Raw genomic sequence first — 27,919 nt, 5'->3', positions numbered from 1 at the left:
TGACGTCACACCTACGTGACTCGGCCTGAAAGGGGGAGGGGCGGGGATGGTAACGGGGGACCAAAAGTGTCCCCTCGCGGGCTCGCTACACTCGCCATGCTTCGGGCACGGTGGCTCGCTGCGCTCGCCACAAATATATATTCCCCCTCTATGCCCTAGTGGATGGTAACGCAGGAGCGGTCCAGCCTCCTGCAGCGGTCACGTGGTGTCCACGTCACAGAGGTCCTTTCTCCAACTTGGAAATAGCAGCAACCGTAATTAAATTAGCGTCATACAAATAATAAGACAGCCATACCCTAATATTTACAGCACAGACTTCGAGTTCCTCACTGCATTGAATTCAGGAAAAGGGCAGATTCTGACATCCATGACCATCCATAAGAAGAGTAGTAGGGTGGTACAGCCGGCTAATATTTAAATTCAACTATATAAATTTAAATGAACAAAACTGTAGAACTCGCCGGGTACGTCCCTGTGGGACATCCTTGCATCCATGCATCATGTTGCATCTCCCGTGCTATAGCTCCCTATCCCATTACCACCAGCAGGAGCCGGGAGAGAGAGCACTGATGAGAGCACTGATAATAACACTGATAATAACACTGACGAAGACTCTGGCCGCTGGAAGCTGCACGCAACTCATTAACCCCAATCCTTTCCGAGAGCCGCACTGCATCCAATCAGGAGCCGGGCTGGGAGGGACCACTGCCAGGGACAGGGGTTATCGCGCCACATTGGGCTGCGCAGCTCTGCAGGTGTGACTACAGCGAGGAGACCGGAGCCGCCGCGCATCCCCCCTGTACTCCCGTGTCTGGAGCCCGCTGCTACGGCTGCCGCCCGGGGTGACTTTCCTTCCATCAGAGCTGTGCGGCGACTGGGACAGGACACAGCGTCCTCAGGTTAGTCCCTTGATCTGTAGTGCTGACACCTCGAAGAGGGTCCCTAGTACCTGTCACTGAACTCAGGGCTTTCCGCAGTGCGATGCTGTCCCGCCCGGCAATCAACGAGTTAATGCATTGTATGCAGTGGGAAGCATCACTGCGGATGGAAGTGTCCCGGCGCTGTCACCGCCACCCCTGCCAGGGAATGCAGAGCAGCCCAATCAGTGCACCTTCCCTGCCGGGGGCTGCTGTCCATAAATCTACCCACACAGTCATATGTATTTTCTGAGCTGCACAGAGCTCCAGTTAGTTGGTACCCTGTAGACCAAGCCTAGAATAAGTTATCCTGCTTCTGAGATGCTGACATTACAGCAATGATCCTCATGCAACCAACAGCAGTCCTACCTGTTATGCATGTGTGTGTCCCAAACTCACAGGCTCCCCATATTTGCCTCCTTATGCATATCTATGTCCCAAACTCACAGGCTCCCCATATTTGCCTCCTTATGCATATCTATGTCCCAAACTCACAGGCTCCCCATATTTGCCTCCTTATGCATATCTATGTCCCAAACTCACAGGCTCCCCATATTTGCCTCCTTTTGCATATCTATGTCCCAAACTCACAGGCTCCCCATATTTGCCTCCTTATGCATATCTATATCCCAAACTCACAGGCTCCCCATATTTGCATCCTACAGATTCCCTGCATCTGCCTGCTCTGCTGTCTTATTTTTCATCTTACTTTTCATGTTTGCATATTAACCATCTCATTGCAAGCACTGTAATCCTTCACTTCAGCACAGCTCCTAACAGGAGACTGTGACATAAAGCATAATCCCAAAATGATATATTTAAATTCAAGGCTGTACAAATAATTCAAATGTCCACCACATCTGTATTTGTATTGGATCCCCTTTTGCTGTGTATGAGCTTATCCAATGTAAGGACATTCTATACAAATCCAGACACACATTTAAATGTTAGTTTGCATGCCTGTCATGTTAACTGGAGCTGCTAACATGAGAAGCAGCAGCAGATGACAGTGTTTTCCAGAGGGATACATGCATGTTAATCAGGGTCATATTTTCCATAGTTACATACATGTTAATCAGGGATATATTTTCCATAGTTACATACATGTTAATCAGGGTCATATTTTCCATAGTTACATACATGTTAATTAGGGTCATATTTTCCGTAGTTACATACATGTTAATCAGGGATATATTTTCCATAGTTACATACATGTTAATCAGGGGCATATTTTCCATAGGATGGACCTTTATTTCTTCAGTTTTCCTGGCCATAGAAATCCTTGTTTTTATGCAGCTAATCCATTGATGTCAGTGTAGAGATAAATGAAAGTTGATACTGGAAAGAGTGATAGTAAGATTTGTATCAGCTAAACCACTTGCTGCATCATTTGTGACTGAGTGTGACAGGTATATTATAATCTGACAGAAGACAGCTCAGGGTTGGACGTGTCACTTGTTACCACCAGGGTATGTGATCTTTGCCCCAAGATATTACTGAACTACAATAGGGATTTGGATAGGTTCTGTATACTGTATTTTGTCAATGTTGACCATGTCGACATGAAAATGTTGACAATGTTTAATTAATGTGAGCCTAACCAATACTAATGCCCATGTTGACATTTTCCAGGTGTCAATATTTATGACATTGACATTTTTACAACATTGACATCATAACTGTCTACATTATGGTGTCGACATTATGAATGTTGATGTTGTGAATGTTGACATAGAAACTGCATACCATTTGGGAGAAGCCCAGCCAAGATAGGTTAAAAAACATTGCACAAAATTACCTCAGCATCCATTATATTCAGATATTGCTGATTCTGTTCTATGTGAAATGTTTTCTTGTTAAAAGTTTTTGCTTTACACATATAAAATGATTTTGTGATCTTTGATGATGTGTTTTAGTGTACAGAATAAATGCTATGTAGATGGGTGAGTAATGATGAGCTACACTTCCCTTTGTTAGTCTTGGCAAGATTTTAGGCTCCTAAATGTCTCAGTTATCTTTGCACTGCCTCTGGCTGATCATCAGCATGATGTGTGGCTATATACTTTGCAGGCAGACTCAGCTCCTGCAGTCCAAGTTCATGTCACCAGGCGCAAGCATAAAGATGCAGGAATGGGGGGCAGGGTGCTCCTTGCAATGATTAACCAGCCTAGACTCATAGCACATATTAGGGCTTGCAATCCAAGTTGTGCTGAGTTTGAGAAGTATTTGAGTTGTGGTGATCAAGTATTGATGACTAATGGAAAGATTACAGAGCAAAGTTTAAATCTAGATCAGCACAATTGAGGCTGTGACAAATCTTAATTAGACATACTGTTAACCCTTATTAGCATAGGGAAAAAAAATAATAATAAAAAATTATATATATATATATATATATATATATATATATATACAGTACTTTGAAATAGAACTAAATAATTTGTATTTTTTTTTTGGTATACATAATTAGAAATGTATATAAATGTATAGTCCGGTCATCTGTGTCAGGTGGCTATTTGCTCACAATTCTCTCTTCGATGATTTAAATCCTAAATTGAAGTACACTGACAAAGCTATGGTGACTTTGATTGCAAATGAATACTCATTGTGTATAAAAGCATTGCATAAAAATATCAGTGATTGCAAAAAAAAATCTGGCAAAATGCTGCTCATCAAATGTGACAAAATACAGCTCAAGAGAAATGTTACATTTGTATTTTTGTTTAATTAAAGCCTCATGTATATGCAATGTCTGGGTACTGATGTTCCTTTGCCATGTTTTCCATTTTGGGTTTTATAGAATAAATCTGCTGTTGTATACAGTAAGCAGGGTTTAGATGGGAAGGGCACTGCAGTCCTGAAATAGGAGAGGAACCCTCTATAAAATGTATGTGTGGTAATATTTTGGAATACTACCTGTTTCAGAAAGATTAGCTGTAAATGAGCCGTTGTTCACAGAAAAGAATGTTATTGACTTCTTTCATTGTAACATAAAAAAATTAGTTGACAGGAAACAAATAAAAAACAAACAATATTTGATAGTACAGTTTAATGAGTCCTGCCTTTCATTCCTGCCCATAACAAGTGACAAAATCTTTGGTAATATGGGTCCATTTTAGTTTTTGCACATACTGTTCTAGAGTACTGTTGTTTTTAAATAGCTAGTCAGAGAAATGCATTGCATCGTCATGGAAACATCTCTCAGTGTAGACTGCACTCTGCTTTAGTTGAGATTTTTATTATGGTAGATCTGAGTCTGTCAGCAGAAATTGACATTGGAGAATTGATGCATGACTGTTTTACTTGTGTAGAACTTCATGAGTATTGAATAAATGTGTGTAACATAGGATTTTAACATACTGTACTCTGGAGGACATGTCCAAAGCACGGCTGATGAGCACTGCAAAATGCCTTGGCTTTACACAGGAGCCTAGAGAATGGTTGTTGCTAGATCCAAGTTGGAGAAAGGACCTCTGACATCACAACCACGTGACCGCTACGGCAGCATCGGTCCGCTACCAGTGTTACTATCCACGTGGGCATAGACGGGGAATATAAACTTGCCTGAAGCGTGGCGAGGGGACACTTTTGGCCCCCGTTCTTAAACCTCGCTCCTCCCCCTTTTGTTGCGGGTCACGTGGTTGTGACATCAGAGGTCCTTTACAGCACCTCAATCAAACAAAGTAAACTTTTAAATTTTTCATCTAAAATCTCAGTTTAGCTTTCTTTCTGGATTTTATATACTGAACATGACAGTGAGAAGACATCTGGACATTTTGACGTGCAATTGTATGCGTGTTGAACTTTTATTACATTGCATGTAGTGGTCTGATGCTTAGTTGGCCACATTTGTGCCATAAATTGTAATTGTAAAATGATTTTACTAAAGAGATGGCAATTGCAGGCATTCGCAGGTTTACTTTATGCTTAAGTCACTTACATCTAAATGGCTTTTAACTTGTTTTGCGTGCACTATTACTCTTCAATACTTCTAATGCATTAGATACAGTTTTCCATCTCGTGTCCCCCCCAAAAATAGCTAAAAACACGCACAAATTTGTAATATAAGCACGAGTGACTTCATCATCACGAGTGTATTCGCAATGAGAGAATCACACACAAATAGCTAGTGCTGCCAGACATCTACAGTAGGTGTATTTGCGCCACAAATGTTACGGCTTGCACATTTATGTATTTCTGTCCCCAACTACATTCCGTCTCAATTACACTGATATGCCATTACTGTACTTTATCCCATCCTACTATCTATGCACAAGTGGATGTAGATGTCAAGTTCACACGAATCTGCAGGAACGCACATGCATGCGGCATGATTTCTGGGCATGCGCTGAATGACATTATATATTTTACGCTATGCACTACAGAGGAATACAACCGCACCAGTTTGTAGACCCTCTCTTCAATATCAATGCCAGTTTATTATATGGGTTAAGAGGTGCTACCTACTAACAAATCATAACATTAAGAAGAACAAGGACAAAGGGTAGTATAAGGGTGCACTGGACAGAAAAACATATACATTTTAACGTTTAATTCACAATTTAAAAAAAAATATTCCAAACACAAATTCTAAAATTGCTAAATATATTTAAAATGACAGAAAAGTAAGAAGAATGAAATGATAAAATAAGTGACAGGGGTTGTCCACAATCACTAATAAGTTACGTTTTATATGGTTGTCTGTCCAGTGCTTCCTTATACTACCCTTTGTCCTTGTATTTTATGCTGTGCAAACTGGCATAGATTTCACTCTGCAACAGCTCCAGTATGCTTAGAAGATGCAGTTCTGCTTAGGTGCTATATAGATGTGAAATGGGTCCCATTTAAAGTATAGGATGACATCCAAATACCGCCACGGTGCAAAAGAAGTCCTTGTGTGGCGTGGAAATAGTTGTGTGCCCCTAGAAATGCATCTTCTCCTGAATCTCATTGGACTAATCCTGCTATTCAAATTATAATTTAATTTCTGCAATGCTCTGCAAAACAATGCTCATCGTTACACCACCTCTCGTCTCCAATAAGAATGCCTTCCCTCTAATATGATCTCTTGCTCCATACACCTCTGTGCCCCAGAGGAGACGTTGGCGTAATTGTATATATCCTAGCACACACACACACAGTGGGTACAAGCTGTTTTAGGGGTCTCTTTACTAAGCAGTGTTAGGAGACAGTGATAAGGTGCCAGCCAATCAGCTCCTAACTGCCATCTCACAGGCTGCATTTGAAAAATGACAGTTGGGAGCTGATTCGCTGGCACCTTATCACTTTTTACTCTGTCTCCTAACACTGCTTAGTAAATAGACCCCTTAGAGCTGTAGAAGACCATTTTAAGCTCTGTAAGTGACCTCCTCCTAAGTTTCCTATATACCAGTAATATGATTCAATAAATATTTATAGAAAAAAATATACTTTATTTTGTTTGGCAGATATTTTTAAATGACAACACAGTAATATACTGTATTAGTAAGGACATACTTATCTCTGAAACAAGTAGATTTTAATCTAAACTTGAGATGTCCTTCCTTTGGGTAATGCTTTATTAGTTTCACAATGAAAATTTCCACATTTAAAATTGCTTAATCAATCATATTATACTCCATTCTGCTTTCATTTTGTGCTGGTGTGACTACAGATCATATGAGGACTATAGTTTCACTGAAATCATGTGCCAGTGAGACTTCCTCAAAAACTGAGACAGCTGTCTAAACTTTGCTTTAGTTTGCAGTCAAAGCTTTAATGCATTTTCTTTCACACAGTGATACAATATGTTGCAATGCAGTCCCGTGCGTGAATAAGACATAAATATAGTTGCTTGCATAATGATGAATCCCTTACTACAGATAAAACTATTTCGCATAATGTGGGACCTTTTCATTAATGTAGTAATCGCGGGCAATCCTACGTAAAATGGCCAATTTAGGAGGCTTGTCACATTATTTATAAAAATAGAATATGACGGCAGATTAGAACCTCTTGGCCCATCTAGTCTGCCCTTATAGTAGCTGAACTATATAAACCATAAGGGTAGCCCTGCAGATATTATAGCTATCTGCAGCAATATGTCCATTTTCATTTACACAAGCAGTCCTCATAACTTTTGGATCTGGCACTTGGTAGCTATCATTTTCAGATGGGGTTAGCCATTTTAGCATACAGGTTACTTTTCCAGATTTTTTTTGCAGGAGACCAAGATTCTCCAGCAGCCTGTTTTTGCAGATGCACAGGCCAATGTAGATTGTAAGCGCTTTTGGGACAAGGAGTGATGTGAATTATACATGCTACCATTGGCTGAAATAATCAGACGTCATGGCCTTGTGTACCACTGCTATACAGATGATACACAAATGTACCTATCCTTTACTCCAGGTACAAAGGACCCCGTAAAAACCCTAAATGGCTGCCTAGCTGAGCTTCAGGAGTGGATGAGTGCCAGTTGGCTGCGACTGAACCCTGATAAAACAGAGGTCCTTATGATAGGTCACAAGTCAGGGCTACAGCATAGCCAACCAACAGGACTTACGCTTGGGGGATCAGAATTACAAAACACTGAACATGTGCCGAAACTTGGTGTTGTCCTGGATAGTGGCTTGACATTTAAACATCAGGTATCAGCCACAATCAAATCCTCATTCTTTCATCTGAGGAACATTGCCAGAATCAAGCATTTAATTCCCTCAGAAGATCTGCCTAAAGTCATACATGCATTTATATCATCACGCCTAGACTATAGCAAAGCCCTCTACCTTGGACTCCCAGCAAAAGAATTGCACTGCTTTCAGATGGTACAAAATGCAGCTGCCAGGCTATTAGCCAACCAGCCCCGTTCCAGCCACATAACACCCACTCTCTACTCCCTTCACTGGCTTCCTGTCAGTTGGCGAATTGTTTTCAAGATTGGCTTACTAACTTACAAAGCCCTACATGACCATGGCCCAAGGTACCTAAAGCAGCTTCTGATTCCGTAACGTCCCACGTGAGTACTGCGATCCATTGACGAACGACTATTAACAGTACCTAGAATCTCATGGAATTCGTCTGGGGGTCGAGCTTTCAGTTTTGGGGCTCCAACCTTATGGAACTCCCTTCCCTGCACAGTTCGAGAGGCCTCCACTCTAGAATCCTTAAAAAATAGACTCAAGACTCACCTCTTCACCCAAGTATTTCACTAATGTCCCTTGTTTAAGCTTATTTTGTGTTTTGTACTGTAAAGGCAAATGTAAAGCACTTTGAGCGCTATATAAATAAAATTATTATTATTATTATTATTATTAATTAATTAAATATTATTTGTAAAGCACTGCATTATATGAAGGGAATAGATGTTTATACTATTAATATGCTAATACATGTGTAATTAATAACAGTGCTTTTTTACTTTATTTTGGCAATACAGTAATTTCTATATTAATAATTTTTTATATCATGCTGCAATAAAAAAAATGTGAAAAATGCAAAGAGGGTGAATATTAAGGAATGGGTATGATATACCGGCGGATGAATAGCCGTTCATATCCCGACGCCAGAAGCCCGATGAGTGAACATCTCGACTGGGGCAGGTAAGTACCCTATTCCTCCCCTCTCCCACCCTAACCCTAACCCTCCCTTAGAGGTGCCTAACCCTAACCTCCCTGGGGGGTGCCTAACCCTAATTTCCCACCGGGGGTCCTTAAACCCAAACCTAACCCCCATCCCTGGGCTAAGGCTAATGCTGATACTTACGCAAATCCTTTGTTCGGGATTCCGACGGTCGGTATTCTGATCCCCTTCGGGATAGCGCGTCTGCATTTTTCTGGGCAACCGGATTCTGGCGTCAGTATATTGGCATCCCGTCTGCCAGCATATTAACTACATCCTGAATATTAATATAGCCACTGTATGTGAAGATGCCCACTGATATATTTGTAGTTGCCATATCTGAGTTATGCGGACCGTACAACCCGAATCCCCGTTCTGCCGATGCCAATCCGATTCACTAATCGAGAATCAAAAACGGGATCCGGTCTAAAGATCTACAGTAAAAAGGTCGACAATGTCTAGATAGACACCAGATGTTAGACAGTCAATAGGTCGACAGGGACAAAAGGTCAACACACTAAAGGTCGATATGTAAGAATGTTGAAAGATCGCCGCAAAAATGGTCAACATATTATTTTTTTAAGGGTTAGGTTTAGGGTTAGGGTTAGGCACTTACTGGAGGAATAGGGTTAGGCATCAGGAGGGAGGGCTAGGGACTTTAGGGTTAAGCACTAGAAGGGACAGTTAGGGTCAGGCACCTACCCCGACGGTTAGGGTTAGGCACCAAGGGGAGGGTTAGGGTGAAGATTAGGGTTAGATAGAAAAAAAAAGTGTGTCGACCATTTGTCAAAGTCGACCTTTTGTCCCTGTCAACCTATTGACTGTCTAACATCTATCTAGACATTGTCTACATTTTTACTGTACATTTTTCAATCCACACCCATCAAAAACGAAGATCCAGGACATCGATGATTGGCGATCCATCAACGGATCAGGGAAAACCTGCATGTTAAAAATCCCTGACTCATTGATTGTGATCGATTTTTTTGAATTTTCCCTATTACCTGACCCTGGTGTTGGCAAAAAAGGGAATTGGGGCAACGCATTGCAGATGTATGGGCCCAATTAGGGATTTTATAGTGATTTTTTTTTTGTATTAAAGTATTATTATAGTCCCAGTTATTTTGTCTGTGATTCCATAACTTCCATAAATTAATTTGTTTACCCATGTAATTAGTATATATTTTTTCATTAATGTGGTCTATAGTGTCATTGTTTGGTCATTTACAGATGAATACTGTATTTGTTCCAGTTTAGACAACTGAAGCCCTTAGGCCCATCACCATCGCAAGCCACTTTAATTACTGATCCCTTTAAGAATTTAGTATTACTCCTCTAGGATTCTTAGCCAATGGTGGCTAACAAAAATTGTGCAGACTGCATGTGAAAATACCTATAAACAGTATGCATTTGCGGATGTTTCCACTAAGTTACATTTGGTTCATATGTAGCTGATATGTGCTTGAGTTATAGATCTTTTCCCATTAATCACAATGATATTTCCAGCTTGTGCTCTACATTTAGAAACCCTAATGAAATGAATGGACTATTGAAATCAATAATACAGCTAAATAATAATAAGTGTGTAGATCTTAAGCGTGTAAATCTTTTTTTATTTGTAATACAAGGAAATCTTTTTTTTTATAAATCAATGGGAACTAATAAAAATATAAAACCATAAGAGACACTGTTATCTTTTCAAACTGAAATGAACTGATCGGGAGTATCTTTAGCCAATTTTCCAACTACCCATAATATGGTTGGTGGGGAAGGGACTGCTAAAAGCAAAAGACTCTCATGTGAACTAAAATGGGTATGGATATATAGAATATAATGTGCTTTATTTCAGATGCTGTTGCATGCTTTGCATTTGCATTAAAAGCCAGTTCATTCCCCATCTCAGATTAGCTAAAGAGATTCTTTTATTTTCTTAATTTGATGAGTAATAAAAAAAATGTGTACAGTTAAAGCTTCTTTTCAACCTCTGTCATTCAAGGCCACTGTCATTCAAGGACAGACTAGATGGGCCAAAAGGTTCTTATCTGCCGTTAAATTCTATGTTTCTATGTTACTGTGCATAATGCTAAATCATTCCATGGGAAGAAATGCAGACAAAACACACTTCTGTATGAGAAACACTTTGTTTGACGTGCTTGTTGAGGTTTTGATGCAATGCCAGAAGAATCCATGGTATGGCAAATAGTCACCAAGAACAATGTTTTGTTTTTAAACATCTTCCCCCATCCCTGCAATTTCCGCTTCAGTTTTGTTAGCAAAAAATCATCATCAATATAGTGTCTAAAAAATAATCAAATGTAATAGCAGAATTATATAATGGAGCTTCATTTACTATTTTGAAATATAATGCATTCGGCATGTATTATTTGTAAGCATATGTATATATTTGTACATTAGATATCAAATCCTGTTTTGAGTGCATTCTCTAATATATTTTTTTCTTTTTATTTATACAACTCACTGTTTGGATATATGGTCTCCATTTACTTTGGATTTTTCCACTGTTTGCTCTGGGGCTCAATGTCATTGGTGAGTATTTTTGAACTTCTTTAAGAGATATTTGATGTTGTTTTGTGCATCAGAATTTATTATAAATGGCTTTACTAGAAAGCAAAGCTATTATGTATGTATTACCATTATGATAAGAATGAAACAAGTAAAGATTGCTTTACTACTGCACTAATAACATTACCTTAAAATCATAAATGTAAATATATTTATAATCAGTGCTCTTTTTCTATTAAGAACTTCCTGTTTCAAGGAAACAAAATGTGCATGTACCCATTACCACTGAGTTCCATCAGATAAAAATCAGTTTAGAATATCTTTCCCTAAATGATAACATGAACATTTCTTATCTTTTGTGATGTGATGTGATAGACAACTTCTTTCCAGTAACTGGGTGATTTCCTTGGTGTCATATTGGTTTTTCTCTGCTTGTTTAATGCTGTGTTTTCTGAGCAAACTCAATGAAACAAATTACTGTGATCATGATTATGGTGAACGATACCAGGCCTCCAGACATGTACTTTCCCTGTTGTAATAATAGATACTCATATGTTAAGGTGTTATACTTTAGAGTTTCAGTTGAGTGTTTAAAATAGATTATTTTATTCAACTTGCCCCAGTTTGGTCTTCACTATACAAAAGCATAATAGGGGACATGTTAGTAGCATATTATAGCTCTTAATAGAAGTGCACTTTAAGAAATACACTTAAAAAATATTGCAACAATTCTATGTATGTTTTAGAGGTCTTATATTTCATTTGAGCATGAGTTGCTGAATTCATTTGCATCAGTTACAATACTGTCAAGTATGAAACATTTTGCTATGTTTGAGTTACTACTTTTTTTCCTTTCTCTTTAGTTAAATCGTTTATGTTAATTTAATTTGTAAAGTTGTTTAAATGACTACCATAAACATATAACAGATGATTTCCATATTAAATATTGTGAATGATGCGTAGAGGACAGTGGGTCAGATCACTGGAAAGAAACTTAATTCCTTTAAACTTGTATTTGTAACCTCCTGTCACTGTGTGGCTGGTATGAATAGACAGCTCATATCCTTGCTTATGCATTCCTCTTAAGGTGCATACACACGGGACGATCTGTACCACCAACGACATGAAAGATATCTTTGAAAGATCTCTTTCAAAGAGATCTTTGAAAGATATCCTTCAAAGATATCTTTCAGTGAGTCATCCTGCCACATCTCTGAACATGCAAAGTTGACGATATCGTCCAGATTGGCCTGCATGCACGGACGATCAAAGATATCATTATCGTTCATGCGGGAACACGCATCGTTGGTCATTCACTGCATAAAAGTGAACGATATGAACGATATATTGTTAAACGATATCGTTATCGTTCATATCGTAACGATATATCTGTCCGTGTGAACGCACCTTTACCCTGGCTAGCTTGTGGGTGTGGGCAATTAGTGCTCATGCAGGCTTTACAGCAAAGGTGGGCACAGGTGATGTTACATGGTGGTTGTGCAGTGCAAATACAATAAGTTGGAACAAACTATCTCTCTTCTAAATATGTTCTTCTCTACTAAACACCTTCACATATAAGCTATTTGCCTCGGCTTTAGCTGATATGTGCCCTTCTGCTCCATGGGAGGTTTCTGTCCTCCCTGAGCTAGCCTATAGTATTTCCCCCTCACAGCATAATTGGAGGTGACTTCCCCTCTCCAACAATTTAAGGTGTCGGGAAACTATGAACTCCTTCCTGGGGAGGGATGTAGGGATGGCCATAGACCATAGAAAGTATATGGCTGATTGCAAGTTTTTGCCATTGAAAGTGGACCACAGATGCCAGACCACTCAACCATTGTTGGCTCAACCATCAATGATTTCTGCCAATTGTTTAAAACCATCTACCATCAATGGTCATCACCACTGAGATGTTCCTCTCTGTTCTCACTGACAGGAATCACCACAGCTCTATATTATTAAAGTAAAATAATTGTGAAGCCCGATCAGCTTACTTGGAGTTCCAAAGTCTAAAATATTTATTCACACAAAGAATTACAAAGAGTACCGCCTCTACAATGCGCATGAGCGGTTGGCACCAACACAAGGCTTCAATTCTGAATGCACTGACTTCCAAAAGTCACTGCAGTACAATTTAAAGGTTGACATTGTAATATAATTTTAATATTTGACTTTGACAGGTCTTCACCACTGAGATGTCCACCTCTGTTCTCACTGACAGGAATCACCACAGCTCTATATTAGGGTTGGCAATAGACCATCGATGGTGTAGCAAACATTGATGATCAGAGGACGTTAGTGACTGGTTTCACCATCAATGACCAACCACAGGCAGGATAATATGGCCAATGGTAAAACACAAATGAGTTTTGCGCATGCGAGAGCGCTAACCGAATATGCACAAATGGTTTAAAGCGCGCAAACTAAACTGCCCAATTGTTTATAACCATGGACCATCAAACTATATGAAATTAAGTATTGTTTGTAGTGCTTTAAGTGGATATTCACTTTTAAAAATTCCTTCTGTCTTCCCCCTTGCTAGCATGTTAGCTCTCTAGTAGCATAGACAGTGCCAGATTATCAATAAGGCAACTGGGGTTGGATGTTTAGAAGCCCCCACATAAAGGGGCCGCCATGCATAGCTACATCATCATTGTGGAAAGCACTGTGGCTTATGGGATCTGTTTTTGTATGTCATAATGTGAACTGGGGCACTATAGTGTGTTCAAGAAAGTTGTGGTGCTGGGAGTATTGTACTTTTAATGACATCGCCAGCCTATTATATTAACAGTTTTATTAGTAGGTACCCCCACTATTTAGTTGCCCTGGGGCCCTAACAAACCTTAATCCAGCATTGAGCATAGATAGAGGCTGCTGCTCCTTGTACACTTTTTTCTTGACATACCCTATAAAGTTTTATACTAGGTTTTCCATTCATTTATGATTGCTGCTAAAAGTCAAAATAACTGTCTTACTGACTAATTAAGATTTGATTTATAGAGACAGCTTTAACTCCTTTTAAATTCCATATTTCCAGCTATCCCATTTCCTTTCTCTGGTCTATGCCCTTTTTACTGCCATTTGAAACATATGATAAATAAAAACAAAGCTGTATAACATCAATCCAGGTGCAATCAGGCAGACAGACAATTAAACAGTTAACTTATAATGTTGCCCACTTTACTGCATTTATAATAAAAATCCTTTTTCTATAGGTGCATTTATTTTGTATTTGCATTGTATCTTTTGAAGACAAACTTTTTTTTTCAATAAGATGATACAAAAACGTGACTCGAAACAATTTATTGTTATTCTCTGCAGAAACTCTTAAAGTAAGTTTAGAAAAATGTTTTAAGTAACTGCTGGTCCCATACACAGAAAGTGATTTATTTCAGGTTCCATTCATCACTGAGGGAAATGGCTGTCACATAACACACACTTCATTATGTGTCTGTGCATTGCATTAGTTATACATACTTCTCTCAGACAGAAACATGAGACTCTTTCTATGAGGGGGTGATTTTTTTTCCCCTTCATATAAAAGATTCATTTTTATTTTGCCCAGCAGCTGAGGCAGTGAAATAGTGGATTCTTATATGGTCCTTCTTATTTACTTGATACATTATTTATCTTTTAATTATACTGCAAATTGCCTTCTACGTGTACTGCTTTTGTGTCTACGATTTATGTGGAATTATAGTTCCATTATAATGGTGCGGGCTCAGGGCAGGCACAGCTGTAAACAACACTTAGCACATGTTGGCTGTAAGCAAGTAGATAAGTCATAGCTCTTTTTATATATATGTTTCAAACTAATGAAAGTGTGGCAAGGCTTATTTTTCTTATTTTAGATTGTAACTCAAACATTGCGTTAATTCACTCACATACAGCCTCTCTTGTCGGTCCTGATATTAAAAATGCTCTTACATCATGTTCATTATCCATAGGTTTAAGAGGTAATATTTTTTCATACATTACAGCCGTCTAAACAAATAAAGTAAATCACACTGAAATGTTGGTTTTATTTGGCTCAGTAAAGTGCTGGGTGAGGAGAGTTGTAATAAAATAAAATCGACTAGACGTTATTTTTTATTTAAAGCTCGGTAGCTATTTTTACACAGAAGGAAACAGCCGACCATTCTTTAGATGTAGTGGGACTATAAATCCCAGCATGCCTTGCTGGTTGATAGTTCCACTAAATCTGAAGAGCGACAGGTTATGTCTGCCGTTATGCGTCTGATAACATTGTTGTCTGTTTTGTTTGCCAGCGACATTCTTTTTTTGGAAAGTCTTGTTATAGTTCAACAAGCATGAGCACAGCAAAATATGCATTGTGAAAGAATATATATATATATATATATATATATATATATAGTGTGGTCGTGCTCTGATATATGCTCGCCTTTGTGTGCTTTGTGATGAGGTTTTGATTACAGTGAAAAATAGATTAAGTGTGAGGTGTGCGGTCATTGGGAAAATAATGCACAGTCTCATTTATATATATATATATATATATATATATATATATATATATTTATTATTTATTAACAGTTTCTTATATAGCGCAGCTTTGCAATTGTATATAGTATATATAGGTGATATGAGTGATAACTCAAACTATGTAATTTGGCTAAGCATCTAAGCATATACCATTTGATGGGGACTAAAACCTTCCAAATACAGAGTGTCCATAATTAATCCTGTTCTATTTGGAGCCGTCTGTAGCTTGATCTGCTTCCTGTCCAACCATTCTGGTTGTTATATCAAGCTACAGACTGCTCTGAATAGGGGAAGTTTAATTATGTACGTATTAGCCTGATGTTGCAGTGGAAGGCTATCTGTGTATTTCTCCCATTTCTTGTGAAAAGACTTAATGCCCACCTCAGTGGTACAGTACATCCATAAGACTACATTTCACCAATCTCAACGGTGGTGCAATGCAATGCATAATGTTTCAGTGGAGGAGGTGTATCAAGCCTTGGAGATATATCAAGGCTTGATACATCTCCTGTTAAGACTCTTTTCTAGTGACTCTTTTATATAACCATGCAATATTATAGATTGAGTTTGTTTCTTGGAATGAAAACATGTACATTTCTCATTATGTTCTTTAAGAATTTAACATGACTGAAAATCTGTGGCTCAGTGAGATATATGGATGTGACATGTTTTGAAAGGGAGCTATAAGGGCAGCGACCATCTGCAAGCATAAACTACATATACAGATAAATAATGATTGGTTGCTATGGACAACTTCTCTATTTTGTCTTTCTTCAAGGTTTGATACAACCATCGCTTCTAGAGTTAGGAGAAAATCCAGGTAGAAAACCATCTTGGGGTAAATTTAAATTGCGAAGACAGAATGAAATTGTGAGGGAGGCACATCTTTGCTCCTCTCGAAGCTACATCGTTAAAATAAAGCTGCTCTGTATTTGTGTTGTACATATAAGAGCAGGCATTTGTACCATTTGCATCACAGGTTGGGTTTATCCACATTAAGCTGATTTGCTACTAACTGTAAACAAGTCTACAAATTACAGCTACAAATTGTAAGTATATTTGTAAATACATTTCCTCAGTGGCGTCACAAGGGGGGTGCAGGCTGCACCCGGGTGTCACCCGCCGAGTGGTGACACCAAGGTGCCGACTCCCCCTTACTGACAGGAGCCGGGTGCTTCACTGTAGCATTAAGTGCAGCACTCGGCTCCTGAAACTGTGAGGGAGCCGGCACTGCACACAGGGCAGTCTGCACCTCCGGCACCCTACCCCGAGTGATAAAAACGGGGGGATTCGGACTGTGGGGCACACCCTTTTTTGTCGGTGCGCAGCTTTGTTGCATTTCCTATCCTATATATGATTATATACTAGATATACTCTCTAATACAGCATATCTAGTACTTACAGTACCTGCTATGTAGCATCATCTTCTTTGGTATATGTAGTATTATGTCAGCTAGCAAAAATATTTTGTGCTACTCTGTTTAAAAGCTGATGTATGTATATGAAGTGGCAGTGGGGAGTCAGCCATAGACTGAGGACAATAATTGTTGTTTTGTGTTCACCCTCACTATTATATTCATTATAATTGATTTTTTTTTTAACAATTTTGTATAGTCATGACACTTTCTTTGTACTATCATTAGTATATAATTATAGGATATATTATAGTATAATAAATAATAATAATAATAATAATAATGATACTATATTTTTTTCCCTTTCTCTCACCCCCTCCCATCCTTCACCCACTGTCCCCCATCTATCTCACTCCCCTTCCTTTCTTCCCCCATTTATCTCTCACTCTCTATCTTTCTCCCCAACCTTCCCCCTGCCACCATCTAGTGGTGGATTTAGGGGTCAGGGAGTCCCCAGGCATAAGATTAATGGCCACCCGCCATCACCCAATTTTATTCTTTTCATTGTTTGGTTATAAACCATCATTTGGCAGTTTGAAATGATAATAAATCAAGCCATGAGCTATAACACTGTTTTATTTTTAATTATTTGCACATATTTGCTAAGTAGGACAGCTTATAGGGGTGGCCTGCGTATGTCCTACCTATCCACAGTCCACTTAAGATGTCATGCGATACGGTACAGTGGAAATACTTTGTTGTTACTATGAAATTTCAGACTGACAGTAATAAAACAAACGCCCAAGTGCTACTAGGCACGTGCCTCACCTGCCTAGTGGGAAATTCACCACTGCCCCCAGTGTTCGCAAGCGCGTATTTTACCCGATATTTGTACTTGGGGACTCACTTTTATAAAGCAGCTGGGTCCGCCACTCGCCACGTCATTGCCCCGCCCACTCTTGAATTAGATTCCGCTGAGCAGGGCGTCATCTTGAATTAGATGCTGCTGAGCGGGAAACTTCAGTACCAGCGGCGGAGGGGAGGTGTGAAGACCTCCCGAAGAGTAGAGCGTCGCGGCAACAGTTCCGGCGGCCGCGCAAGAGGCCAGAAGACGGCGTGATGAAGGAGGAAGACAGGAAGAGGCGGCGCCGCTGGCCAGGACAGGCCAGCGGCAGAAGAATGAAGTTGAGGACTGGAGAGGACTGTGGGGGTGGAAAGAAAAAGAGCTAACGAAGCTCCCCCCGCAGCCTCTTCCAACGTACCAGTAGGCGGCCTTGGGCCACCGTTATTTAACCCCTCCCTAGACCACCAGGGTTGTCGGCCACTAGGCCCGTAGGATAAATTCAGGCAATAGGCCTGTGGGTATATAGCTGGGCACAATACATAGGGGGCATTAGGCCCAATTGAAGGTATCTGCCCCACAAATAGGTGTGAGTGACCTGGGCATTAGGCCCAGGCCACTAAAAGGCAAACAGGTGGGCCAGTACTGGGGCAATGCATAGGGGGTCAGTTACTGGTGGCACTGCATAGGGAGGATTACTACTGGGGGCACTGCATAGGGGGACTACTAGGGGTAACGCATAGGGGATTACTACTAGAGGTGATGCATAGGGGGATTACTAGTGGGAATGCATAGGGGGTCAACTACTGGGGGCAATGCATAGGGGGACTACTACTGGGGGCAATGCATAGGGGGACTACTAGAGGCAATGCATAGGGGGACTACTAGGGGAAATGCATAGGGGGACTAAAGGGCATTAATGTGCGGCATAATGTGTAAAGGCCGGGCATGGCTGTGTGGCCAAAATGTGTGAAGACTGGGCATTACTGCGTGGCATAATGTGTAAAGTGCAAGGGTTAGGGGAGGTCTGAGAGTTATATGGGGAGCTCTAAAGCATAAATAATGATGGGACCCAGAAATGGTCAGGAAAGACCCCATTTTTTTAAAGTGGAGGGTCCCTGTGACCCACATATTTTGTCACTCATCGCGATCACTGGCCCCCATCTTGCATTTTGTTCTTCATTAGTGGGGATGTGGCTTGGTTGAGCTTGGAGTAGGTTGCATTGTCTGAACTCTTTTTTGCATTGTCTGAACTGTGTTTTGTTAACTTGTTAATTGATCCTAACCCTGCTTCCGGCTGTACACCTGGATGGGGTGAACCCTGAAGAGGTGCTCGAGTGAACCCTGTGTGCTTTCCTAGTGATCCACTGGTGCTGGTAAACACTGTATTGGGCCCTGTTCAGTCTGTGCTGCTGTGATCATATATGTGCCAGTCGATTTGTCTGCTGCAGCCCGTCCCTTCTAAGGATGCCAATCTCAGGTCTCCTCACCTCTGCAGGCTATTGGATAATATGGCACCAGCTTTCCCACCACATAGGGCACCATTTTGCAGTTAGTAAACGGCTCCCTGGTGCCCAATTCCAGGCTATACTGTAGGCTGGGTCTCCTTCCATTGCTGTGTAGCTGCAATACTCATGAGTGGCTATGGTGGCTCTCAGCAGGGGGCGCAAGGGTCTACTGTCTGATACTTACTGCGCTTGTCATAGACACACAGCTTTTTAGGATTACAGTATATAGTAGATGTTAATGGAAAATAATACTCATCAGCCCAGCTAATCATGATTCACGTCGTACACACAAGGGACTCCATGAATGGTTTCCTGCTGATCTGAAATATGGTAATCCTTATGACCAAACAACTTCAAGATTCATCTCTAGGAACTGTACTGACTACTGTATACTGCATATACAGTTCTGCCATCAGTCGCATGTCCAAGACTTGTCTTCTTGGCAAACTTCTTGTGACAGGTATAGATCTACTCATTTTAGCCACTGGCATAACAAAAATTCATCCTTTTATTTGTCTTATTAAGTCAAGTAAACAGGGACATATCATACAAGAATTTGGAAGGAAGGGGCATGTCTGTATCACACTGTGAGCGTGGCCATGTCAGAATGGATCTGAGCACATCAAAGATGGGTTCTGGTCAGCAGTTTTAAAAAAAAGGTGCCATTTTATTTCAGTACACACTGGAGATAACTACCACCAATTCCCGCATTTAGCTAATACCTCCTAACCCCCCTCAAATTGGTACTGTACTGCCAAAATCAAGATGGTGGCAGGTATGCAGTTTCAGATGTGTCCTTATACACCTAGAATCTACGGGTGCTAGAAGCCCGGCATGACTAAGTCTAAGCCACTCCGAGAGGTGTAGCGAAACACCACTCAAAGTGTACTAGAGACGCTGGGCTGCCACTTTAACTGCACAAGAATTAGTTTTAAATATGTACAAAGTTGCAGATGAAGTATAGCAGAACTTGGCGTTAAAGAAAGCTGCGGGCATTGCATCGCAGCACTTCATACACACAGGCCCGCCTTCACAGCGGGACTGCCAGGACTGGAGTCCCGGGCCTGGGCACTTGGCAGAAAGGGAGGGGCCTGGCTCTTACAGCGCTTACACCCACCTCGGCCCCATTCCACCTTTCTCCACACATCTCTGTTGTTTCTGGCAATTTTATTTCTTTGGAGAGTAGAGCACTGCTGCTGTCTCCATCAGATTAGGTTAAGCCGGTGGCGGGCACTAGGACCCGCTGCGGCTCCAACAGTCGTGTTCTGTCCACAGCACACAGGCGCGTCAATGCCCCGGATAGGAGCAGTGGCACGCAAAGCTAAGTTCAAATGCACTGCCAGCGGCCAGTGCTGTAGCTTGAAAGAGGAGGGAGGGGGGCTTCATGCACAGAAGGGGCCTAGCTGGAGGCTGGCTGGACATATAAGGGGGCTGGCTGGACACATAAGGGGCTGGCTGGACACTCATAAGGGGGCTGGCTGGACACATAAGGGGCTGGCTGGACACTCATAAGGGGACTGGCTGGACACAAGGGTGCTGGCTGGACACTCATAAGGGGGCTGGCTGGACACATACGTGGGGCTGGCTGGACACAAGCGGACTGGCTGGACTCATAAGGGGGGCTGGCTGGACACATAAGGGGGCTGGCTGGACACATAAGGGGGGCTGGCTGGACACATAAGGGGCCGGCTAGACACTCATAAGGGGGGCTGGCTGGACACACAAGGGGGGCTGGATGAACACATTAGGGGGGTTGGTTGTACACACATTAGGGGTCCTGGCTGGACACAGAGAAATGGGGTCTGGCAGGATGTACATACAGTAGGGGCTGGCTGGACACAGAAGATGGCAGGCTTGATATTTTTTGGGGCAATTTCTTTTTGTAGGAATAAGGTAGCGGGGGAAGGGAAGGGGCCCTGCCAATTTTGTCAGTCCCAGGCCCCACAATTTCTGATGGCAGCCTTGAATACACAGATGCGGACTCAGTCACACACAGATATACAAATGTCGTACGGTAGCAAAGTAGCTTTGTCGCTCCCAGTTGTTTTATTTATGTGACTAAGACACACATTTTCAGAGTGAAAGACTCTCAGCGCAGCCGGGTCGCCCGGATCTGTTTGACGCGACTGAAGCTGCAGTGTTTGAGGACACATCTGTATGGGTATGAAACCTACTTCTTCCACTCACATAACACACATTGTAATTTTCTGTCGGGAATGGTGGCTGCACTCACTGCTTGTGATGTCTGACATGCAGTGTCATTAACATTTTCCTAATGCCAGTGGCTAATCAGCCTAAGGGTAATGCCGAAGGCCCTATATAATAATGCAGAAAGCTACATTGCATTTTGTTATGTACACATTTATGCATATTTACATACATTAAAGCTTAACAACTACCTGCACATTACATTATAACACTCTCCTCTCCTTAGGCCAGAGCCCTGTTGTCTACTCCATGCAGCCATGTATGCACATTGCTTCTAAATTATCCATTAATAAGTGTAACTTCTTGTCTTCATGAAAGGTGAACGTCTTGCAGTGTTCAAAGGTTAGAGCAATAATCAGCAAGACTTTAAATAACAGATGAAATCTGTTTAGCCAGAAAGTTTTATTGCCTAATATCCACTTTATGTGATAAAAGCTTTGCTGGCAGAAGGATCTCGGAGATCGGGCAAGGGTTAAGTTTAAATGCTGCAGAATTTGCAGACTTTGCTTTTAGAGATTAAGTAATGTTTTTTTTTTTTTAATGTGATATCCTTATTTGGTTGTGCTATGCCAAAAGTTTTCTTTATCATGTTTTCTCTGATGGCTCTTGATCTTGCAACCTATTTTTAGACAGTTTATTTAGGAGGTTATATGTAGTGCAGCGATCATACATTTTAAGAGTGTTCCAAAAATACTATCACTACTGCTGCAAAATCATCATTACAGATTAGAGAGCTATGAGAGGTCATTCAGTACAGTCTACAGGCTGTCTATTTCCTCTTGTCTCCGCAGGTGCTTATCAATTTACTGACCTAAATAGATGTGTGAAGTGGTTTTACGAACACATTTTCAAGTTTTAATCTTAGATAGCATTTTATTTATTTATTTTATTTAGTTCTAACCATCAAACTGCAATGTTATTTAAGGTGCCTATTTTTTAATACAGTTGTTTTCAAGGCAGTATGTAATTAGTAAGTGTGTGCATGTATAAATATATACCTGTAAGGAGCATATTTACTAAGAGTCATGTTTGGTCGTGAAAAAACAGGCTGGGAATCGCTCAGACTTGCGTTTGTTTTTCTCGCTCATTCACATGGATGTACTAAGAATCATGTTGGCCTGTCCATTTTGATTTGATGGTGATACTGGTCGTGTTATTTCGTGTTCAAGTTCAGTTGTATTTGCCTCTTCTAAATAGACTCTGTGCAGTGCTTCTGTGTGTAGTACTGGAGGTGTTTCTTTTGTAAAGGAGACAAAAGAAAAAAGAAGGAAAAAAAAATTTCTTCTGTGTGTAGTGTAAAGAAAGGGTTAAAAATCTGAATAAAATAGGCATAGAGTCCAGGACCTCTGAGCCTGTTTTCGTCCAGGAAAATCGGGGAAGAAACCGGAATGGGGTTCCCCGTTTTCCTAGACCAGCACCGGGCTGAACTAGCCATGGTGGTAATGCCATAGCAGGGAGACACACAGTGTTACCCCTGCCAAAGCATTCACCAACCCCAAACTGGTCAGCCCAGGGCTGGCAATGGGGACCCCAAAAATAAAATGGGGTCCCCCCTCAGGAGGATCACCCCAGAGAAAGCACCTATATAACAATAATTGTGTCTATTGTATGTGTTACATAAAGTTCAGTTAGTAGTTATTCAAGTGATTGGCACTGTAGAGTTCGAAAAATATGTGCACTGGATATTAATCCATAAATTGTCAGAGGACAAAATCAACTGTAATTACCCCATTTTGGAATAGATTTGATACAAAATTGAGTCAGATATACTGTTGGACTAGAAAATGGTTATTATTGGCAAAGTTCAATTTCAATGAATGGTTCAAAATGTTCAAATACATAAAAGCAAACATCACCTGATTATAATTTACAAATCTGAGAAAAGACCTTTTACTAAATCATGTACTTCTAGCCTGTACTTCCAGTGGTGACAAATGTTCTATCCAAAATGTAAAAATAAAAATTTATTTTTTAAAAGACCTGAGTGCTAGACTAACAGGGGTATTCAATATGGGAGCGATAAGTCCGTTTTTACGTTAATATCGGGGTCCCTGGCATATTTCCCGAAAATTCCCGTTTTTTTCCTTAAATGGGGTCAAGGGTCATTTTTTTAAAAATTGATAATTTTCGTAAAAAAGTGCAGAATTGGGGTTGACATTTAAAAAAGAACTGTGTCAAAAAAAGTTATAAGAAAAATAGGGACACCCCAAAAAATTAATTTAAAAATTGGGGTGAAAAAAAAATATGGGAAAAAATTGTTTAACAATAGGGAAATAGGTTCAGGACTATTCTGCAAGTATGCGGGAGGGGTTTTCTAGAATAGATTTATAGCGGCAGGTGCACAAATGCAGAATTTTTAAAAACTTACTTTAAGTGACATCAAAATATGCTAGTACCCATTTTCATGTACCCCAAATTTGATGGGACTACTTAAAAAAACGAAAAAAAAAACCTAAATGCTCTTCTGCATCACTTCTTCAATGTCGGGAAAAAAACACCTGCTGCGGCTATTTAAATCCCCGACTTTCAATTAAAGGCTAAAACGGGGGTACCCATAGTGTTCCCCCATGTTTTTACAACTTTAGGGGGGTCTTACTATTTTTTTAAGGAAAACTTCGTAACTTTACGCAAATCCAACTTCGGAGTTTCCCCGTTTTCGTTAATTTTATATTGAATATGGGGATAAGCGGGAGCGCGCCCGATACTTTAACGCAGGTAAAAACTGCGATATGAAACGTTAATTTCGACAGTGAAGTTAACGTTTCATATTGAATACCCCTCTAAGTAGTGGCAGTTTTGTAACAATACCAAGCTGTATAACAGGCATTTGAAGGTAGCATTTTATGTTTCACCTCTGACCTAGACATGACTTAATTGATTTCTGTTATGTTAGTGTCAACTTAATCTAAGCATTTAATCTTACATTAAAACCATGTAGCCTATCAGAGACAAGTATATCTCAGTTTCTGATGTGTGCGACTGTCTTTCATTTCAGTGGCCGGACATAAACCAAGTGAAAACATTAATTAAGATTAATCCTAAATGATGGTCCCTGGTGGTGTCTGCATGCAGGATGTAAAATCACAAAACAATTGACAAAGACAGTTAATGTAGATAAGATATGATGTACCTTATCACATTGAGCCTCTAGAACATGACTGTAGAATAATATAAGTTGTGATGATATTGTATATGCTAGATGCTTACATGAATGACACATATAATTTCACATAAGGCTGCCACATGTAGTGCACATGGAAAATGTGTAATATGGGGCAGTTCTGCTGTAGTACTATCTGTTCATATAGTAAGCCCATACGAAAGAAAACAATTATTTGTTTATTTTTTTCAATTGTGCAGTTTAGGCTTATTTTTGTCTATTTTATGGTGCGTTATATGAATTATATTTATGTCATTTCAGTTGTGTCATAAGCATGATGCTGTACAGCACTTTCTGTGTATTACAGTTGCCAGTCTGTTCCTTCACTGTCAGGTTGTTCATACAGTCTGTGGAGTCTCTGAATATAATTTTTTGTATAAGCGATGTATCACAGTGTGGTTAATCTAGGTCCACAAAATGTGAAACAATCGGCTCTCATGTGATGATGCTGTAATACACTCACAGTTTTACAGGGCTATGAACCCTGTTCTTCTGGTTGCTTTTGCCTGATTATAATATTGTGTTGCTGCATGTGTTCTATTTTTCTTTTGACAATCTGTCTATGGATCATAATCGTTAAATTGCTAGTTATTGCCTGGCTGTCGGGATGCCAGCGCTCAGAATGCCGACGCCGGAATCCCGACATCAGTCAGAATCCCGACGCCAGCATCCCAGCCGCCATGACACTACTTAAGGTTTGGGGTTGTAGCTAAGTCCTGATGTATATTTTGTGCCCCAAGCCTATCTAAGTGAATAAAGGGCAGCTATAAACAGAAAAACATTCCAAAGAACTGAAAAGGAAGTGAAATCCTTTGGAGATTGTTTAGATTTTTGGTATTTGGGGAAGTTTGCCCATGGCTAATGATTTCTGATGACATGAAGAAATATGCTTTCTCCATAGACTCTATAGACCTGTTCCATGTGTACTGGGAGTTTCCAGTCCTGGATCCCCAAAGTAGCTGTGCCACAACATAAATTGGCTGTACTAGTGTACTTCATTACATATTGCATAGTGGTCACCTGACTGGCTTTTGGCCAAATAAAAGCTTTGTATGTGTGATCATTTTTATGAATGAGTGAAGCTATACGCATGTGTGGAGATATGTTCCATCTTCCATTGCCAACTGTTTCACATGCATATTCCTCTTCATGACTAGAAGTACAGTATATATATATATATATATATATATATATATAAATATATACATATATATACATATATATATATATATATATATATATATAAATATATATATATATATATAATACAGATACTGATAAACATTTCTCACTAGACAGTTCTGCACGTTATATTTAATCAAATAGTTTTATAGCTCTGAATTTTGTAAAAGTGACAACACTGTTAAGTCAACATTAAACTTAAAGTTGGTGGATGGTCACATGGGTCTTCGGGTAATTCAAGAGTTGGTATATAAAGCAAAAGGCACATCTGTGGTGGATTCTACAATCTGCAACTACTAAATGTTTCTACTTCAGCCAAAATGCTGAACCCATTGACAAATCTAGGCAGCAAGTTGACTTTTTAATTAGCCAGGAAGGCACAGGCATTGAATTCTATAGACCTGCTCCTAGACGTGGAAATAGAAGTAAATTATTACTTCGGGCTCTTGGGAAATTTCCAGCCATGCTGTATGGGGCAGGTATTATATCCTTCTTGAACACCTAGTATTACAAATTGAGAATGCTAAATGTTAATGTCCTGAGCGTGCCAATGCAATATTGTAAGTCTGAGTTGTGTGCATTGTGATTACACACAGCCAAGTTTATGTTCTTGCAGTAGGTACATATACAATACCTGCATTTTCTGGTTATTGACTTGGATTAAAAATGATCCTAGAGATTCAAAAGACCAGCGAGCAACAATTGATTAGAATGATCTAAAAGTTATTATAATATATACTGTATCTTTAAATATTTTTCACTATTAGTGACTGATCTAATGTCCCTCTGAGAGAGAATCCTGTTGTAACAAGTTCTTAGCCAATAAATATTTTATCTGTTTTCTGTAGTTATCTAATATGACTGCCTAGTGTTATAATATATCTCACATGTTCTGACCTTGGTAGTTGACAATGAAAAGAGACTGTAGTCGTCAGGGAGTCATAAGTTGAAGTAATATCTTGTATGAATAAAATGGTATTTAGAGAAGGAAGAAGTGATTTATGCATCAATAAAGCTAGCTGCTTCTTTTACAGCATAAATAATAACCTGTAGTAATTGGAGAAAGTACTAATTATGCATTGTAAATAATGTATAGTTATTTATGTTTCACAAAGTATTATGATAAATCAGCTGTTTTTGGATTATTGCTAAGGTGTAAAGAACAGTTCTTTATATTGTAGTTGTTGCTTTGAGAATTATATATGTACAAGTTTAGTATTGGATCATATTCCATTATTCATTTTAATGCATTTGCAAGTAAGTAAAACACATTATATGTGTCTGCCAACACAATTTGCTTTGATTGCTAGCAAGTGATTCAGCAATTCCTGGCATACACTGCTAGGTTATTTCAAGGTCAACATAATGTAACCTGAGCTGCTCAATCAAGTATGATCCCTATTCATAAAGATTAATTTAAATGGGTAAACAGATCTACTGTAGTGGGAAAAAGTTAAACTTTAAAATATTAAATTAAAACAGTTTCTTGTCTATACCACTTTCAGACCTTGGTACTGGGTTATTCCTGAATCCAGGGCCAGCTCCAGGGGTGTTCGACCAGTGCGGTCGCACAGGGGCGCCACCCGTAGAGGGGCGGCACCCCTCCCCAGCATCCCGATTTTTCCCCATACTAGTGTATGGGGACAGCGGGCCATTCCGCAAGAGGAAGGTAAGCAGGAGATATCTGTGACATCTCCTGCTTTACCTTCGTGATGAATGGCCCGAACACTTAATTTTTACAATTGCAAGTGAAAATGTGTCTTTTCACTTGCTTTAGTAAAAATTAAGTGATGATGAATAGGCCCCTTCGGGACTGATTCTGAGTTGCACTAGTGAGTTTTCAGCAAACTGCCTATGCGCTGTAGCAAACATACTGACACATCTTTGAATATCTCCTAGAAATTCCAAGTCTTATCGGGTGTATGCGTGAGAACCATCTCAAGGGTGTGTTGGGGGCATGTAGCAAAAATAACACCATATTCTGAATTGTGCCATTCACAATATGTATAGATACTCACATTAGATTTCTGATCGCGAATGGCAGATGGAACTTTGGAAGTTTTGATTGCCACTCAGAATCAGGCCATTATTTTTGCCCTAACCTAGTCTTGCCTTTTATAATAGCAATA

General features: G+C 39.9%; 1 protein-coding gene across 1 annotated transcript in view; it reads left to right on the top strand.

The window, feature by feature from the left end:
- The first annotated feature begins 743 nt into the window (after positions 1-743).
- Positions 744-27,919, top strand: part of EPB41L3 (erythrocyte membrane protein band 4.1 like 3) — a 311,810-nt gene continuing 284,634 nt past the window's right edge. The window contains exon 1 of the mRNA XM_088469653.1: positions 744-899. The gene's annotated coding sequence lies outside the window, so the exon portion shown is untranslated. The remainder of the gene's footprint in view (positions 900-27,919) is intronic.

This window comes from Taudactylus pleione, unplaced genomic scaffold, assembly GCF_031769625.1.
Source record: "Taudactylus pleione unplaced genomic scaffold, aTauple2 ptg000093l, whole genome shotgun sequence".
Taxonomy (NCBI): Eukaryota; Metazoa; Chordata; class Amphibia; order Anura; family Myobatrachidae; genus Taudactylus; species Taudactylus pleione.
The sequence above is the reverse complement of the archived record's forward strand: the minus strand, read 5'-3'. Positions and strand labels throughout refer to the sequence as shown.